Source organism: Halichoerus grypus, chromosome 7 (assembly GCF_964656455.1).
Source record: "Halichoerus grypus chromosome 7, mHalGry1.hap1.1, whole genome shotgun sequence".
NCBI lineage: Eukaryota > Metazoa > Chordata > Mammalia > Carnivora > Phocidae > Halichoerus > Halichoerus grypus.
In genome coordinates, this window is record NC_135718.1 from 83,908,519 (window position 1) to 83,928,307 (window position 19,789).

The 19,789-nt window shown below is 39.7% G+C and overlaps 1 pseudogene; it reads right to left on the reverse strand.

Annotated features, from left to right (window-relative positions):
• Positions 1-14,906: 14,906 nt before the first annotated feature.
• On the reverse strand, positions 14,907-16,918 carry LOC118554960 (nucleophosmin pseudogene; annotated as a pseudogene).
• Between the last annotated feature and the right edge of the window lie 2,871 nt (positions 16,919-19,789).

Sequence of the window (19,789 nt, forward strand, 5' to 3'; positions counted from 1 at the left end):
TTTTAATATTTATCAAAATTATAAACTTCACCAAGAGCTCTCATCCTCAGGAATTTGGTTGGCATATTTTCAGTTAATTGAAATATATCTGATATATAACATTGTGTACAATAAACATGTTCCTATTGACGGATACATTTCTACATTATAATCTGATTGCCATTCTGGCACTAATTAGCACCTCTATCACATCACATGATTATAATTTCTTTTTAGCAGTTGGATAATTAAGATCTCGTCTCTTAGCGAGTTTAATGATTGTAACACAATACTGTTGTCTATATTCGCTGTACTGTGCATTAGATCTCTAGGAATTACTCATGTTCATTGCAAGTTTGTCCCCTTGAACAACATCTGCTTGGTCTTAAAAAACACAGTTGAGTGAAGGGCCTGCTCCTTAAAACTAGGTGTTACCAGCCAACCAACTTAAAATTAAAAAATGTTGTATTATATAGACAACACAAGGTTGCAATGTTCTTCGAAGAAATGGAAGAAACTTCCTAAATGTTTTCCAAACAGGCCAGCTGTGGAAACATCTGTAAACAAACAACACAGGACTGTCAGTGTTTCCATGTGATGAAAAATTTCTTGATTAATGAAAAAAAAATAATAATAATAAGTACTGGGAAAAACTAATTTCTTAAAAATTTCCAAATGCGTAACACTTCAAAAGTTTTCTGTATATTTGAAACTAATTTGTAAGTTCAGTACCAGCTAGGACCTGAGTCCTCACTCACTGAGTGTTTTTAAAGAAGTCTTTAACACACTTGTAAATGTGTGTGCGTGGCTGGTGGACCGCAGTGGGTGAACGTGCAGTGTTAGTAAGACCGCTCAGTAAACTGCTGTCTCCACCACACATGAATGCGACTTCTTCCCTAGCGACATGGAAACAGTGGTGTTCACATCGGAAAGAGGAAATTCCTTTCCGTCCACCATCCATGGGAACAGCAAACTAATCTTGAAGTACGTAAACTATGCTTTCGAGCTGCAGAGTGTGCGCCATGCGCCTGGGTCCTGTTCTGCTCCCCATCGTGTGACCCTCCTGCTGCCTCGGGGGCCTCAAGTCCTTCCACCCCCCCAGACCTGTTCATTCCTCCACTGCATGACGACACGGAAGTATCATTATATGAACGTCTCCCCTTACTAGTATTAAGTTTATCTGAGCTGTTTGAGGACAGAAATCATCTCTTTTTTAAACATATAAGCCAATTTTATAAACTAGAATTTAACAAGTGATATGTCAATATTTATTGAATTCATTGAGAAAACAATGAACTCTTTAAGTGGTGCATTTTACTTGATGTCATAGCCTTACAATAAATGCACGATTTTGCCAATAGAATGGCAGGAAATTCAACAAGTGTTGACCTAAATATAAAAACATATTCACTAGATGACTAAGGGCAGAATCATACCAAGCAATTCTCATTAGTATTATAACTGTATTTCAGCACATATTTGCACATTGTTGATGCAAAATCATTAGCTATTTTTCAGTAGATACAGTTATTACATATGCATAATGTTGAGGTTGCATTTGCTTTTGCAAGAGTAGTGATGTAATCACTATATAGAAAGGAATATTACTAACATGAATCACATGGTAGAAAGTTTTCTTAAGATGGGATTGAGTTTCATAAATGTATTATATTAATTTAGTGCATTATATTATAGTTTCAAAACTTTCTACCTTTTTAAGAGAAATGCAATGCAAGACCACAATGTGATTTTTTCATAATATACTTTGTTTTATAAACATTTTACAAAATTCTATAAAATGTATAAATGTGTTAAGTGATACAAACATAATGATGTCATATTAACTTGCTTTTGCTGTAATTTATTTTGACCTTTTTGCTGAACATCTACTTTTCAAATTTAAGAACTACAAATTTTATAGGTATCCTTTCTAACATGAGTAAAGGATTCTGCCCAACGAATGTTTTCCAGCAACAGTCTGAGTGAGAGCTTGCTATAATTAAATAAGGAAACTCTTGTATTTTTCTCAAACTTCCATTAGCATCCATCTTTATATCCTATTAAGGATAAACCACATTATATCAATACTGTCACTAGAGACATAAATAAATCCAACAAAAAATGTTTGCCTGTGTGATTGCCCTTTAACAAGGCTCTGGGGAATCTACTGGCTTTGTAACGAACTAAAAATACAGGCAGTTCAAATGAGTAATTACCAGACTGTTAGCAAGAAAAGCAAGAAAAGAACATATTCCTTAGGAAGTCTTACTGATGTGCCAATATTCAAGAAATATCCAAGCTGAACATACAACAGGTCCACCACTCCCTTGTTTACAATGTGACTGTGTTCTTTTCCCAAATGTGCAAGCTACTAGTAAAGTTGTAGTGAGTTCAGAGATAAAAAGTATATTTCATGTATGCGTGTGTATGTTTCTGTCCATCTATCTATATTCAAAATCATGGGTCTCTCCAAGAATATTTTCTGGGACACCCCAGCAAATTCATCTTAGACGTAGTCACTTGCCGATATGAATCAAATAGTCATTTTTGCCTTGCACATAGGAACAAAGGCTGATGTACTATTTAATGCCACATTCAAATGTTCCCTCCTAATGTATTTCCTCAACAAATAATTAGCCACATCCTGGGTTAGGAGTGGGGAGCAAGCAGAAGATTTGGAAGTATTTGTTTATGAGGCCGTGGCAAATAGGGTCAAAAACAAATCTGGATTTGTACAAATGCTTAACAGCCCACAGATAGCGTTACATTTGATTTCTTCTGTAACCTGTCAAAGTTCACTAAACTCACCGAAAACAAAAGTATTTTGCTAAGCCTCTTTTCTTGTGACATGAGCAGGGCTATAAAAATTTAATGCTGTATTACAATTTTCTTTAACAGCCACCCACATTTAGGCTGTAAATAAGAATGCTTTCAAGTGCATAACTGCCTTGGAAGATGATTTTCCTAAACACATTTTGTTTAATTGTAATTCCGTGTTAGATGGCAGAGGTTACATGAAGAACTCATGCCTTCCCTACTAAATAGGATTATGCAGTTTAGACCTATTGTGGGTGTGTGGACGTGGGTGTGTGGTGTGTATTTTGATAGTAACCCGTAAAACGAGGGTATTGCTTGAAAAATCATTGTGCGGAGTCCAACTGCCTGTCCACTGTGAGACATGCGAACGTTCCTTTCCTGGAGTTTTGTTTCTAATTTTGAATGTAGTTCCTGACTCCCCAACCCCACCCCCCCTTTTTCCTTTTTACCTCAGTTTTCCATTTAATGTTAACTTTGACATCTGACCCCGAACCTCAATATAAAGATGTCCTGGGGGGCTCTGGATGAACAATATCAGCTAAGTGATGAAATTTGTTTCCCAACAGGGCCAAATCTTTGGAATGTGTCCAGAGGTAAAACAAACAAACAAAAACAAAACATTTTCCCCTTAGAAATGCCCAAACCAATTAATGTTTGTGGATAATTTGAGGGAATGAAATGTTTCAAATAGGAATCAATATAATGCAGTGACAAAGAAACACAGACTTCAGAATCAGATATGTTTTGGGGTTTTGGTTCTTCTTGCTAATTTGACGTCATCCCTGCTACTTAACCTCTAAAAGCCTCAGCTCTATCCCTATAAAATGGAAATGCATTCCCTCATTCAACAAACAATTGTAAATATTAAGTAGTCAACATATGGTAGTATACTGACCAGTATATTATACACTTATGTGTAATATATAATATGAATATAAATACAATATATACTATATATAAATTATATAAATATACAAAATTATATATAAAATATGAACATATGTAATATATTTTATAAGTCTAGTATATACTTACATACAAATAATTGTTTAAGTACAATAACCTACCTCTACTTCCCCGGAGATGGCACAGCACAATTGACGTCCCGTCCACGAACCATGTTTCACCTGCAGGCTCATCTCCAGCAACTGGTCACAACTCCGCTCCCATCAGTCCTTCTCCTCTGTTCTCAAATCTGTTTAGATCGGCTGTGCTTGCCGCGATAATCCCAAGGTTTAAATACGTGCAACTGTATCTGTGATCCACTGCCATGCTAACGTGTTGCATGACAAATAACTCAAAACATCGGTGGCATAAAACAGGAAGTCTTATTTGGATCATGAATTTGTGGGGTTTCGCTGTCAGCGTGGGTGGGCTTTCTGTCTCATTCACCCACTTGCGCCAGGTTATGGCTTATGCGGGTTGGTTGACCAGCAGCTGGTCTAAAATAGCCACAGATGGCATAGTCTGGGCAACTCATCTTCCACTCCAGGTATCTTTTTTTTTTAAGTTCTGGTAAAACATTGATTTCGATTCATTTGATGCTTTGATGTGAAACGGAACATATGAGCCAGTATCTTTTACTCTATCGCTTTACTTTTTATCATTTTTTAAGCTCTGAAAAACCAAAATAAGATTCAATTTCATCCATGTGGACTTTTGAAATATGGAGTAATGAATAATAACTCTACAAGGAAAGCAGAGGATGTTATTCATTTCAGTAGGTATGAATGACCCAGTACTTGCTCAGGCGCCTGATGTTAGGCCTAACAAGCATCCCCTATATGCGAGGCATGTCAGAGCCATCCGTCCTGGCTTCCAAGATGGGGCTTCTGGAAAGCCTCCCCCCACGGATGCCCATCGGGACTCAGTGTGCAGCCCTGTGCAATGGACTATGTGTCCACTGCTGCTCTTCACGGCCAAGAGCACACCTTGCCTGGAGCTCGGCTCTTCCCCACCAACAGGTCATTTGCTCTGATGCACAAGCTCTGCCAAAGGAGAGTAACTCATCCAACATTCCCCACTGGGTTGGCGGTGCATCAAAGCCGACTTCTCCATCTGGAGCTTTAGGGGTTCGCAGTACATCAGAGCTGACTCCTCCATCCGGAACCTTAGGTTTGAAAGGAAGGATAAATCCCATTGTTCTTAAGGAATGATGATGCCAGGAAGGATTTCCTCTAGGAGAAAACAGAATGCTTCTGATCGATAGTCAACCATCACTGCGGTCAGTGGGATTTATTGGCCAGTAGGTCCCAGGATTGAGTCATTTTTGGGAAGGCAGAAATATTGTTAGCCCACTCTAGGCCAGAGAATCAACTTCTTCTCTACTGGACCTCCAGGCATCCAGAGAAGGTGAATTCACATAATTTAATGGCTTGTTTTGGCTCATTAGTAAAACAGTTTCTTTCCAACTAACAAAGCCAATGCAGAAATGGAGAACTCATTTATGGTAATTCTCTATTCAGCAATTTACTACTGAGCAATTTAAAGAGGCCCTTTCACAGATTACTTACTAGAAGATTTTCAGAAGAAAGGGATCAACGTAGCTAAAAACTCTATCCTCAAAGCCTAGCATAGTACTGGGCTCATTGCTGGTCCTTGATGGAGTCTTATTGGAAACTATCACAGGAGGGGTGACTGTACATGGCAAGTACAGGCTGGACTTGGGACAACCCAGTGCCTCCTGGTCCTGGCTATGGAGAAGAGCCTGCAGGGAGCTCACATCTGGAAGGTGAAGGCTCAGCACAGAGCTTGCTGGCCATCCTGTGGTGGAAGGCACGGTCCGGATCCTTCAACAGCTCGGATTCAGTAATTTGACCAGAGGAATCCCTGAGGAATGTCGTTCTCTGGCTCTCAGACTCCTGAGCTAACAGGCAGCTGAGATAGATGGACCACACTGTGAGTAAGATGACCATCGAAGTGTTCTTTTAAAATGGACACAGTTGAGGGTGAAATGTGGTACTACGTGAGTACCCTGGGACAACAAGGGTAAAGGGTATGTTCCTGGCAAAGCTGTTGAGGATGGTGGTACTTGGACTGGGAGAGCAGTCCACTGAGCCCATGTGAGTGGCTTCTGCTGGGCTCGCTTGGTTGGGCAGGCTGTTATTCGCTTCCTCCAGGGCTGGTAAGGGGCAGGCAAGGAGAAGCCACCTGTTCCCATGTGAGATGGCCCAGTGTTGCCTTTCTCTGAATGAAGCACTTTCTCCACTGGTCACTTCGTTAGTGCGGAGATGTCCTTCCGACGTCTAGTTGGTGTGCTAGTGGATCTGCCACCAGGCAACCAGCATTTCCTTCACGGATCCTGAAGCATCCTGCCCTACAGCTCTTGGGTTCTTAAATTTACATTTTTGGTTATTTATTCCCCCCACTTCTCTGTTCTTTACTCAACCACTATTCAGCATCACCCACCAATCCATTTATTGAGATTTGTATTTGATTTCATTTGTTTGGCCAAATTTTTATTTCAAGACCATTCTTTGGAAGTTCTTTTTAGGTAGCAGCCCGTTCCTACTTAATGATGCTTTTCTCCTCTAGTGATATTACTGAAATACATTTTTAGTTTCTTCTCTTTCCTCCAAATTGGTTTTGTATTTGTTTGTTTAGTCTCTTATTTTGACATGGTGGTTTCATCAAGTATATGGTGGTCTTTATTGGCCTGCTCTTCTATCAGAGGCGGCCAGTTACCAGCTGATTGGAGGTTTTGTGTCCACAGTGGGCTTGTTGACTGTGGGATTCCCTGGAATTGTTGTTCATGGGGGGAATCTTATCTTAGTACATTTAACTGTTTCTCCTTTTGGATGGTGATAGTCCATCTGCACCCCCAAAACACAATACAACATTTTCGTATCTGGGTGCTGTCTGGCCGTCAATATTCTAGGAACCAAGTGGGAAGAAAAGGGGGGAACTCAGTATTCACAAAGTAAATTTCAACCCATGCCCCTGTTTTAATTACACTGCTTCTGTCCCCTATTCTGGTTTATGTTTTCTAGAAAACACACCTCGAATATTATGAGAGAGAGAGCACATGAGAGAGAGAGAGAGCACATGAGAGGGAGGAGGGTCAGAGGGAGAAGCAGACTCCCTGCCGAGCAGGGAGTCTGATGCGGGACTCGATCCTAGCACTCCAGGATCATGACCTGAGCCAAAGGCAGTTGCTTAACCAACTGAGCCACCCAGACGCCCCAGTTGTTTGGCATTTAAACAAAAACTATTTTTGTTTAGTTCATTGCTCTGATTTTAAGACAGCATAACTCACCTGTCGAATCCCTAGACTACACGTGTCAGATATTTCAAACAACACATGTTGACCAACAATATTCCAAGTAAGAACAGTAATACAGAAGAGGTGTGCTGTAGTTCTTGCTCTTACTTTGCGATAGGTTCTACACTGTTATAGTGACTATCTGTGAAAATAAAGAAAATAAACAATAGAAATAAAAATGTTGCTAGGCAACACTATTTCCACTGCTTTCATAAGTTAGACACAGTTGTAAAAGTAGGAAATCTCCATAAACTGAAAGCCTGAAGCTTGCCATTGGCATTAATAATGCTGACATTAATTCCATGTAATCTAAGAACCTTCGATGTGACTGTGGAAGCTAATAATGGAATGATTTCTGTAGGATCTTTCTTTCTTTTCCTTGGAAAACAATGCTAACATACATGCATTTTATTTCACTTAACAAGTAAATGAATCATATTCATAAGTTATATGATCTACAAATGTAAAATGTACTCTTTGAAAGTTATGTAATCTATTACAACTACAAAAGTGAGCAGGCTTTTAAAAATTTCAGAATATCAGTTCAACTGAAATTATCCTTAATCAAGACGAGAATTATTATGTGTTTTATTTTGATGGTTTCTTACTTTGCTATCTCCAAGAATCGCTCAGTATTATTCCTATTGTTTCTCATCTATGTACATATAGCAAGATAGCACCTGTCCCTTAGAAAATTTATTCAATTTATGTGCACATGACATACTCAGTTTCTAGCAGCAGTATATTATCATTTTTAATAATAAAAACACAGAAAGTACAGGCTTAGAGAAATACCAGACCACAAAAAAGTATGTGCAAAAATTGTTAATATTACTACAAAGAGCTTCAGAAAATTCCAGCAGCTGATTTACTATAATAATTTAGATTCAGCTAATTCTTTCCTTTCACATAAATATCATGATGATAAAATTTTTCTTTATTTTTCTTTATCATATTTAAATTATGTCTGGCTTTAATATAACTATGCTTTTTTTATGAAACTATATCCCCTCTTTAACTAATTAAGATTTGAAGGATTATTCTTATTCTGTGTTACATCAGTTCACTTCATTATCTTTTTCAAATTTCTCCATGTCAAAAAAACATATTTTCTAAGCTTCATAAAATTGAATTTATATTTAAATGCAATCCATTCTGCTGAAAAAATCCTTGAATAAAAAATGGTTTTGTCCTAGCTATAAATGTGGAGCTACAGGATTATGTCAACCACATAAATTGAAGCATTTAAATTAAATGAAATATAATTTTACGTAATATTATCCATGTGCTTATTAGAGAGAGATCGCCTTTAATATATGATTTACCAAAGTAAGCCCAATTAGTGTTCTGAAATGTCTCAGTGCCAACAATCTGGGGAAAAATGAAAAGAGTGTAGTCTTTCAGAATAGATTACATTTCACAGATGTCCAGAAGATGCTGAGATATGGCTTTTATAGAGAATGATAAATCTTGTGCTATTACTGATGCAAATTTACTTACATCAATTTTGATTTCAAATAAATAATTTGCTCAAATAAATAATTTAAAACAATGTATTGCCCTGGCATAAGTTCAATTGACTTAATTCTGCTTCCTTACAACAAATTATATGAAATAAAAATGATAACATTTGTTTAATTTGTCAAGGAAATTGAACCCTAGACAATGAACCCCAAAGATCAAGCTCAGTTTCATGCATCATACATTTATTATGTTAATTTGATCATGATAATAAAAATCTTTGCAAACAACTGACAATACAAATAAGCAGGAAATTCAAGACTAATAAATAATCCCGAAAAGATTTTTGGCAGTCTCCAGGACTGTGAGGAATAAATGTCTGCTGTTTGACATAGACCCAGTCTATGGAATTTTGCTATCATAGCCTGAGCCGACTAAGAGACGTGAAAGACCATCCATTTTGAGTGGGATTCAGAATCTGAAAGGGCTCTGAGGTCTCAGTGGCAATTCAAGCAGCCCTGTCATTGGAACAACACAACATTATGGACATCAGAGGTCTCTATGCGGTTGGAAAATACCCTGGCATCCCCAGCATTAAAACCACAAAGAACTCTAGGCTAATGGACCTAGTTTTGGACATTAGCAGCACATACTAGTACATGATAAAAAAAAAAAAATAGCTCCCAAGAGCTATGAACCTGGGAATGATGGAGAGTCTGACATCCCTCAACATATCAAGTGACCATGTGAGCATAACTGGTCTTTCATAATCCACTTTCTGTGAAAGCCAGCAAGTCAAAGGTGGGGTGGCCCAGCAGACATCTGTCATGAGGTGGAGATGGTACATTTCAGATCAGGCACAAACAGAATGAGAGGACACAAATAAGCTTCATGGGTAGGCTACCTCCCTGTTATCCACTATTGTCCCATGGTGGTTTCTTCCTCAGCTCAAACTTATGCCCACTCTGAGTTGCCTTATGACTTGCTACTGGAGGAGGAGAAAGGCAAAGCTTGCTTACTAGCTGCATTGCTCAGTAGAGCATGCAAGCTAATATAGGAGAAGGGCCACACTGAAGCCAAAATCAGGAGTGGTCCTGAGATCAGCAGGGGGAGAAGCATCATCCCAATGGACACTATTTCACCCATTTTGTGTAGAGAGAATACCCAAGGTAGAATATAGTCTGCCTCACAGGAACCATGACTGGGTTGGCTGGTTGGTTCATGGATGAAGAAAGATTAGAACACTGGAGACAAGGAAAGTGGGGAAGAGTCAAGTTGAAAGACTTGGAAAAGCCTTCCCAGGATGTGAAGACCTTCGATCTCATGCCAACACTCACGCAACAGCATTCATCTAGAGATTTCTCTCTACCTCAGGTTTCCAGAGTATCTAACCAATGGACATAAGAGCCTGGACAGAGAAACACACTGCATTAGAGATCAGCTGAAGCTCTGGACACATTATGGAACCCACTTAATGAGTATCCAGGAGACAACAGCAGCAGGGCCCTCCCTCCCAAGAGGAACTCAGCCCTTGCTCAGCACCAGGACCTCGGTAGCTGGGCTGCAGGGTGGTCTCACCATCACCTCTCCTCAGAGGCACTGGGTGCAAGGTCCTTAGTACGAGGGCCAGCTGTGTAGTCTATACATTGTTGCTTTTCCTGTTACACGGAATCGTTATCATTCGATCTCGCTAATGTGCTTTTTCTTCCATATAGATAAACTGCTTCCCATAAACTTCTTATAGCTAGATCCCTCGGGCCCCCTCCACACATGCTCAGACTTACCTGAATTCTGAGGATATGCAAGATTAGCTCTAAGTGTCCCCCTGAGCTGTGCCTTTTCACAGACATATCCTCAGACTTGTCATCTACAGCCAAAGTATTGCCTGTGTCTTGTGGGTATTTGATTTAATGACATGTTGACTATATAGCAGATGCTGGTAAAGTGATAAAACTTAAGATATTTAATTTTCAATTGGGCAAAACACCAAATGTGTGTGTGTGTTTGTGTGTGTATTCAACGAACCACCAGTAAGTATAATGATCCAATACTTTCTATCTCAAACTTCTATTTCTTGAGTCCAAATTGAAGAAATAAACCTTATAGATTCCAGTTAGAGATTAAAAAGAATATGTGATTCTTTTCAAAAGCTGGTTCCCTTCCTGGAGGGGAATAATATAAGAACATAAATCCCTTAGGACGCTATTACATCCCATCGAGGCAAATCAAGATAAGTTGTTTATTACACCCTTTCTCCCTGCTAAATTTTATTGTAGAACAAACACTGAAACGTCTGATGGAAAATGGAAAATTGAATCTTCATCATCTGATGTCACTAAAATTGTTCCAATCTCCTGTCAGTAGAAAGACCTTTAGGAAAATGATATAAGTATGACAGACACATGGAGGAAATTAAGGGGCTAAAATACAACGCGTCTCTCTGGCTCTTAGACTCAGCAGGGCAGGGTTTCTCAATCACCTAAAACCCGACTTCATCTTGATAAAAATCTCCCTCCCTCTTTTAGTATAATTTAAATCAAAAATTAATCTATTATCACACAAAACTTGAAGCGATGGAGAAAAGCTGTTACTTTATTCTTGAATTAAATACTCTCTTCATACACATCATTCTGATATGACTCTATTTAGCAAAGATGACCATATTCTGAGCCATGGCAGCCTTTTTATCCATGACAATAAGAGAGTGGGGAGGAAGAGAGAGAGAGACTGAGGAGGAAGGGAGAAAATGTTCAGCAGGGAAATCTATAAATGGGAACGAGTTTTGGAGGAGAGCAAATTATAAATAAAAAGTTTCAGGAAGAGAGAGCAAGATGCAGACAATCCAAATCAGAGGGTTGGCCAATGTTTCCTCTTTTGGAGAGACAAGAGAAATGGTACTGAGGACATACTGGAATAGACACATTTTTAAGGGTAAATAAAAGTGCATTGTGACATCCCGGGGAGAAGCCAGGACAGCATTGCAATAATACTGTGATGTTAGCTATTAACACAGGCCCTTTCTGCTTTCAGGAAATGGTAATGGGTACATTAGAGAAACGGAGACTGCTTCCCCCCGAGATCACGAATGTTTACCCAACCCCTTGCACCTTGAGTAGAAATGGTCCTCCACACCCACTCAGCATGTCTCCTTTCACTTTTCTTGGTCAAAAATGCTGCCTTCTAAGAAAGTTCCTTTTTTTTAAAAATGGAAACCAAATCTGAGTCAAGTGAAATATTCTGGGTAGCATGAAGTATATCCAAAGAGAGAAAAAGTGAGCATTCAAAGCCTACACTGAAAGATCAACTGGGTAAGACACGGACATTGTTCATGAATGAAGTTGTAAGTCATTACGCTACATGAAACGTTTGACAAGCAAATTTGGAAAAGGGAATCGTGATCCCGTGTAGTCAATTCTTTGAAACAGTGGGAGAGGATCTTTAGCTTTTGACAGACATTGTTTAAATCTTGGCTCTGCCACTTACTGTTTGATCTTAGAAAATTTACTTAATCCTTCTGAGACGCAGTTCCTTATATCCACCCCAAACTGTACCTACGTGCTAGGGGTGCTGTAATGTCCAAACAGAGGAATCATTTTTAAAGCTCCTACCCCATTCTAGACTATTATTATCATCATCCTCATCGTTGTTGATTTTTATTTTCTATGTTTATTTCCTTTATTTCTGTTATGGGACCAGAAAGGATGAAAGGTGATCTCACACTAAGGAGCACCATGAGATGCTCCTACAATCAGCGGGAGCACAGAGGAGGGGAGCCCCCCTCTGTGGGCAGCCGGCAGTCTAGTGCAGATGCTAAGGGGTGCAGACGGGTTTCCTGGCCTTTCCAGCTCAGAAATAAGAGGAACATGCCAACAGCAAGAAAAGGAAGCTAAGACAAGCTTGAGGACAGCTATAGGAACTTAGGCTTCAAAAACACTAAAGCGATCAATGTTCCAGCCACGTCCCAAGATCTGTGTTTGTGCAGGTCCCTCTCATCTGCAAGCTGGAGGTAATGATGCCACCATAGGAAATCCATTTGAAAGACACTGTGAAACACAACGCATCATTATGATGCTGTTACACATGGCTCACTGGACTGATCATTCATATGTACACTGTCAAAAACCATTTTTACATTCTGCTGCTAAATGAAAAATGAAAAATAAATATGTTGGCATCATTCTCCATCGGTTCCATGGTGTCACAGTTAACTGAGTGGACACTTCATCAGACCTCTTCAAGCCTTACATCAGACACGAGTTGCATTAAGATTCTCTCATGATTGAGGCAATTAAATAGGCAATCACTATTTTGGCCATGCTGTTCTGATAAGTCTTACTGGAAGGAGTGTGTATGTGGTATTTTCTGAGTTTTATAAACATCAGATGCGTTCCACATGTCTCTGTCTGTAATAGCGCATCATGAATATGTCAATTTTTAAAACACAACCGGGGCGCCTGGGTGGCTCAGTCAGTGAAGTGTCTGCCTTCGGCTCAGGTCATGATCCCAGGGTCCTGGGATCCAGCCCCGTGTCAGGCTCCCTGCTCAGCAGGAGTCTGCTTCTTCCTCTGCCTCTGCCCCTCCCCCTGCTCATACACTCTCTCCCTCTCAAATAAATAAATACAATCTTGAAAAATAAAGTAAAATAAATAAAAAAATTAAAAAATGACTTCTTCTCCATGCATGCTTCAGTTACTATTATTTTCTAATTCAGAGTCTCTACTCCATTGTTTCCCCAGTGTTACTCCTGACACTGAAACCAGCCAGGCCCGTTCCCAGAGATGGGAGGTGATGAGTCAAGATAAAGGCACCTGGGACGTCAGTTTGCCCACCACCTGCTCTCATGTTCAAACTTCTTTCTCCTGACCGGTATTTTCTGTCGTGCTCGGAGATGGTCATGGTATTTTCGTCTCTGTAATTCTTACACATGTCAACTGATCTTCGGTGTCCCAGACTGACCCTCCATGTTCTCAGAAATAATTTCTCTCTTGCTGTTTCCGCCTTCCTTTGGTAAATCTCCCTCCCCTACATTTATAAGTATTGGAACATAAGCCAGAGGACAGCGGCCGCTACTCAGCAGGCTTCCCCACGACCGAGGGGAAGACGGAAGGATGTAAACAAATCTCTTCTTTGCCTGCAAGGCCCCCGTGCTTACATACAAACCCGTCAGATTCTTCAGCTGCTGTGGTTCTTCCCCACCTCAGCCCTGCCATGAGATCCCAGCATAGCATTCTGCACTGCCTAAAATCTCCCCGGAGGCGTCAGGCCAAGCACCAACACCGTCTGATCCACCTCGCGTTTGCCCTACCCAGTGACCCTGAACTCAGGGGCTTAAAACATGAGATTCTCTTTGCACTTACCTGAATTATTGCATTCGTTCATACTTTTGTGTCTTTGTGGGTAATTCAAGGCATAATAAAGTTTTAGCCCTATGGATTAATTGATTGTCCTGTGCTTGGGGACTGTGCCTGGCCCTAGGGATAAATACATCACTAGGATAAAAATTCTCCTCCAGAGGAAGAAGTTCCAGTTATGTTATGAATGGGTAGGATCTGAACCAAATCATAAAAAAAAAAAAAACAAAAAAAAACAGGTAAGAATTTGTTAAGTGGACAAGAGGGAAAAGGTCATTCCTGGGAATGTAAAAAAACCCAATTTGAGCTCCGCCTCCAGATTTTCTGACTAAATGGTTCTGTGCTAACCATCTGCATTTCTAACAAGTTCACAGGTGATGGTGATATTGTCAGAGAGAACCATGGGTTTTGAGGAGAAAATGTAGATCCCCATGTTGAGTTGGAAGGAATGTGACAGTGAATAGGTAATCTTTTTTTTAAAAAAAAGGAAAGAAACAGACCATAAAGAATCCAAGAAATGGAAAGCATGACTGAACAGAAAGGAGGTACATCTTCCCAGCCCAATACGTTGGATTAAAGATTGGCTAAAATTGACTTAAATTTATGACTTGTTCCCTAATTGGTCGAGGAGGACTCATGCTATTTGGGATGTTTCTTAGAAAACATATATTTAGTTTATAGTTTTTGAACAGAGAAACATGAAGTTAATTTGGGATAGTAGTGTTAATATTTTAAACTTTTAAATGAATTTCTTTGTACTTTGTTAAGATACGGAGTTTATTTCACACGTATATTTTTGTCTCCCCAGCATTTCCATTTGTCTGACCACCACTACTATGTCCTATCCTAACAGTCCACACATACCTGAAACCAAGAAAAGCATGGAGCTCTGTCTTTAAAAACCAAACAGGCATTCTGGACAATATGTTCTTGGCAATGGAACCTGGACAATTATCAGACGTGGCAGGCAAAGTTCTAAGTCTGTATTATTAAAAGGACAATTGGATACATTACAGAAATTAAATAGATGGAAAACTTTAACAAACTACTTTGTTAAAGAGACTTCGTCCTCCCCGCCAGAGATACTGCAGAGCCTCCTGGTCAGGCATCGGGAAGCAATTCTTCACCTAATTGATGGACTTTCACTTTGGGAAGGGAACCACCTTTTTCTATACTTGCTTGCATTTTTGCTTTAATGTCTTCTACAGAACTAGGTCCTTTCGGTGTTTTGGGAGTCTTTTCCTGTTTTTTGAAGGATTCCTGACCTTTTGATCTCGGTGTTGATGGTTTTGAGCCTTCTCCATTCTGGTTTAATTTTTGTGCACTTTTGGCTGGAGTATCTCGTATAGATTTCTTTACTGGAGGCTTGTCTTCAGCTTCCTCCTCACCATCATCATCATCTTCTTCCTCTTCTTCATCTTCATCAGCAGCAAGTTTTGCTTCTTTCTGTGGAAACCTGCTACCACTTCCATGGACAGCACATTCCAGACATACTAAGGAGTTCACATCCTCTTCTTCTTCATCTTCTGACTGCGCATCTCCCGCCCTCCACCAGGATGCACAGGCCCTGAGCCACATTTCCACCGTAAGTCCACAGGTGGTGTTATTTCAAACCCCCCAGGGAAACCGCTGGCTGGATAGACATTTTCAAAGTTGCCAGTGTGACTTTAATTGGATAGCGATGGTAATCCATTGCTTCTCCTTCAACAATGTGCAATTCATCCTCTGCACCAGCCCCTAAACTGAACGTTCTTAAAGATAACTGGTGCTCATTTCATCATTATCCACCTTAAGGTGATCATCTTTGTCAGCCCTTGTTCACAACCACAAAGATAGTTCTGGGTCTCATGTCCACATCCATCGGCTCCTCCCTGGGATGGTGGCACACTCTGAGGTGGAACAGAAGACGGACAGAGATAAACACCCCTGCAGAGAACAGCCATGCAGGAGGGAGTCACACCAGGGGGCGGGGAATGAAATATTTTAAACTGGAAGGGACAGCTTTGTAAACTCCATCATTTTAAGGAGAGAAAAATAAAGGGCTGTTGTCTATATTATCTGACCAGATATTTCTTATAGAAAGAAATTAATTTTGAGGGTTTTTTTTTTTTTACTCCTTGTCCAGTATTCACTTGATTCTATGATGGTCTATGAACCCTCATGATCGAAGGTAATTTTACTGACTCAACTGGCTAATGCGGAGACTCCCATTAATTGCATACATTTTTAAATCCATCTTATGTCATATGTGAAGTTCCTATTTTTTCATTCCCTTTCTCTTCTAAAACTATTTATTAAATTAGTTATTGCATACCAATTTAAGTCAAGCTGTCACTCTGATTAAGACTACTTATATTGCTCAAATAAAGATCACAAAATAAAGGTTACAAATAAAGTAACTTGTGAACTACTGTATCATAACTATGGGAAAATGTACTACTTTTATTTTTGTTCTTGTAAAATAAATCTGCAGAGTATGCAAGCACCCTCACTATTTTGTGATTTTTCAGTTACATCACAACCATGCTTCATTAGTGTCATGAATGGATACTTCTGAAAGTTACACAGATGTGACTTTTTAAAATGTCATTGTTTCATCTGTAATTCATGAAAGGAATAATGATGTCCGCTGGTAAATTTCCATTTAGCTCTTAAGTATATAGAGTTGTTCATTCCTTCAAGATATACAATCAGTATAAAGTGACCTTGAAAAATCAGAGAAACTCCTTAAAAATATTGGCAAGATTTAGTAGCATTCTTTAGTTAGAAGTTATCCAAGAGGCTATGGGACAAATATCCAGCTTTTAGAGAGATGGATGTCGACATTTCACAGTGAAGTCAATTCTGTGATGTGCGTCCAATAAAATATAACACATTAATGGCATCATATTTTATTTTTTATATGAACATCCAATTATTAACACAGTGGTTCTCCAAAATGTTTCAGTCACCCACGAATGTTGAATATTTCCATGTGTTCTTGTAGGTCCACTCCCCACCCTTCTTCGAAAGCCTCTGTGGCCTGGGGGCTAACCTTTGTGGAGCACATGGTGGGCCCCCTGCCATCTGGCCTGGATTAGTGGAAGGAGCTGGATACCAGCCTGAGAGCGGGTGGGAGGGGTATTTATTCTCCTGACCCCTTCCTTGCTGATTTGCTATCCCTGTCCAAGCCACTGGCAGGAGGCCATTTCCATGCATTGTCCTTTCTCAGCTCTGATGACCCCACCAGCCCAGGTCCCACGTGCTCATCTGTGCTTCCGGTATTGCTAGAACGAGGCCGGCATACATCCCGTGGTTTCCCTAAATAATAGGCTGTTAGTGAACTCTACTGTGATCCCTCATTGAAGAGTCTGTTTCCTTCCAGAACATTGCTACTTAAACATCCTCAGTATCCCATGATAAAATAAGTTCACAATAATATAAATACTTACAGCGATAAAGGAAATTTTCAACTTTTAATGTCCGTGGGCTCTGCACCTGGGTCCCAGGGAGGCCACACTGTAACAGTTACCAAGGTCAGAATGACTCCACAAAACCTCAAACCATGCACTCCATTTCTGCCCCGAGCACACACTGTACATCTGCTTTGTTTAAAAAAACCTAAAAAACAGGGGCGCCTGGGTGGCTCAGTCGGTGAAGCATCTGCCTTTGGCTCAGGTCATGATCCTGGGGTCCTGGGATCGAGCCCTACATCTGGGTCCCTGCTCAGCAGGGAGCCTGCTTCTCCCTCTCCCTCTGTGCTCTCTCTCAAGTAAATAAATAAAATCTTAAAAAATAAAAATAAAAATAAAACATGCAATAAAGTCTGTAACTTTCTGGAATGTCCTTCATTATGATGATTTGTAACCTCTTTATGTAAAAAACACATACAACCTGCACCAAATGCTCCTTCCCCGGATGCTCTCTTCTTTGTGAAGACTGAGTATCCTGGGCAGCTGTCCTAACCTGGACTCCAATAATACTCTTTTCCTTTCTCTTTAAAATTTTAAAAAGGTTTGTTCATTTTGCACTGACAATAGTAACATTTTAATAAACAAATTACTCAATAAGCACTTAATAATGGACACAAACTTAACACATTATTTATATTACTAAAATGTCCCCTATAAATTAAAAAATAATAATTTTAATATTGTTGTTTGATATTATATTATGCCTTGTTAAGATACCACAAATTCATCAGTAGCCCAAATAATGTTTCACAGTTAATAATTTTAAAAACATTTTTGCCTATATCCACTTTAATATCAGAGTAAAAATCTAGTTAATAAAATTTGCAGCTTAGAAATGATGTTGCTGAAAATACGCATCTCTACACACTGTTAAGCAAGAACCCACAAGGTAAGTGTATTAAATAAAGATAACATAACAATTATTGGTGTTTTTTAAAACAGAAAAACAGCAATTGAACCTACAGCCAGCTCAAGTCAACTTTAATAATGCAGTGAAAACAAGGCACCAAGGGCAAAAGTGCAGAGGTTGCAAATGCACAGATATAAAGCTCTAATAGCATTTTGTTACAACTAGATTGCTTACTGAACAAGTCCCTGAGAATTCTAATCAGATAGTACTTATAATTTATTCATATCATATTTTAATTATCCTTATAATTCACTTGCTAAATAATTAGGAAATAGCTTTCAAGCATGTTTAAATGACATTCTGTAGTAACGCGTGTTATTCATCAGAAGCTAGAAGGATCCATTTTCAACAACTAGGCCAGGTGATTTTGATATATTAAATTTGATATATTAAACTTTGAAAAAAACACTGAACTATTTTATTTCTAATTTAATACTTAGGTATTTCTTGTGGAACTTCAAAAATCATGAGCTCATCATATGCGTAGCATTAATCTTAGACATTAGTCTCATAAAGAGTTAATTTACACTAAATATAATGAAAACCAACGTGTTTTGGGCATATATATAAAAAATGTTTTAAAAAGTTTAAATCTGGGGTGCCTGGGTGGCTCAGTCATTAAGCGTCTGCCTTCGGCTCAGGTCATGATCCCAGAGTCCTGGGATCAAGTCCCACATCGGGCTCCCTCTCCGCGGGAAGCCTGCTTCTTCCTCTCCCGCTCCCCCTGCTTGTGTTCCTGCTCTCGCTATGTCTCTCTCTGTCAAATAAATAAATAAAATCTTTAAAAAAGAGAAGTTTAAATCTTGTAGGAGCCCTCAGTATTCTCAGCAAAACTACTCATTTTGAATTGAAATGGTGAAATTGGCCTGAATTGGTTCAGATAAAAATACATTCAACACGCAGTGTTCAAAATGTAGCCAGAGAGCATACTGTAATCATCATGGCCTCTGCAAAGTGTCTTGTCCCATTGTACACACACGTGTACACACTCACTGTCCTTGTATAGATCGCAGGTAAAGCCACTGAAACTAAGACATGGCGGGTTGAGTAGGTGCTGAGCTCCGTGGGGACCCTGAAATGGCCCCAGGGCCCCTTCCCCCTGCTCTCTCTCCACACGGGGTCCCCCGTGGGGTAGCCAACTGCAAAAGTGGGAGCTTCCAGGCCTCCAACACTGCTCTGGGCAGTGTTGCTTTCCCTAAACCCAAGTCATTCGGGTGAGTCACAGGCCCAGCCCAGCTTCAAGAGGGGGAGACGCATGGTCCTGAATGCCAACACATGGGGGCATCAGTGTAACAAATGGGCTGCCAAACCATCCATCTCATCTAACTTGGTATCCATAGTTAGATACCGAGCTCCATAAATGCTCCCCAAACCCCAAGATGCTTGGGTTTAACACGCCCATCCTAGCACAGCCAACGGGAGACAACAAGGACACAATGTTGTTATGCAAACATAACATCTATTCAACACCATCATCCATTAGTAAACTTGAACAGGAATCAGAGGAAAAGTAGCAGGTACTAACTTTTTTGCTTGAGTTCACTTCCAATTCTATTTT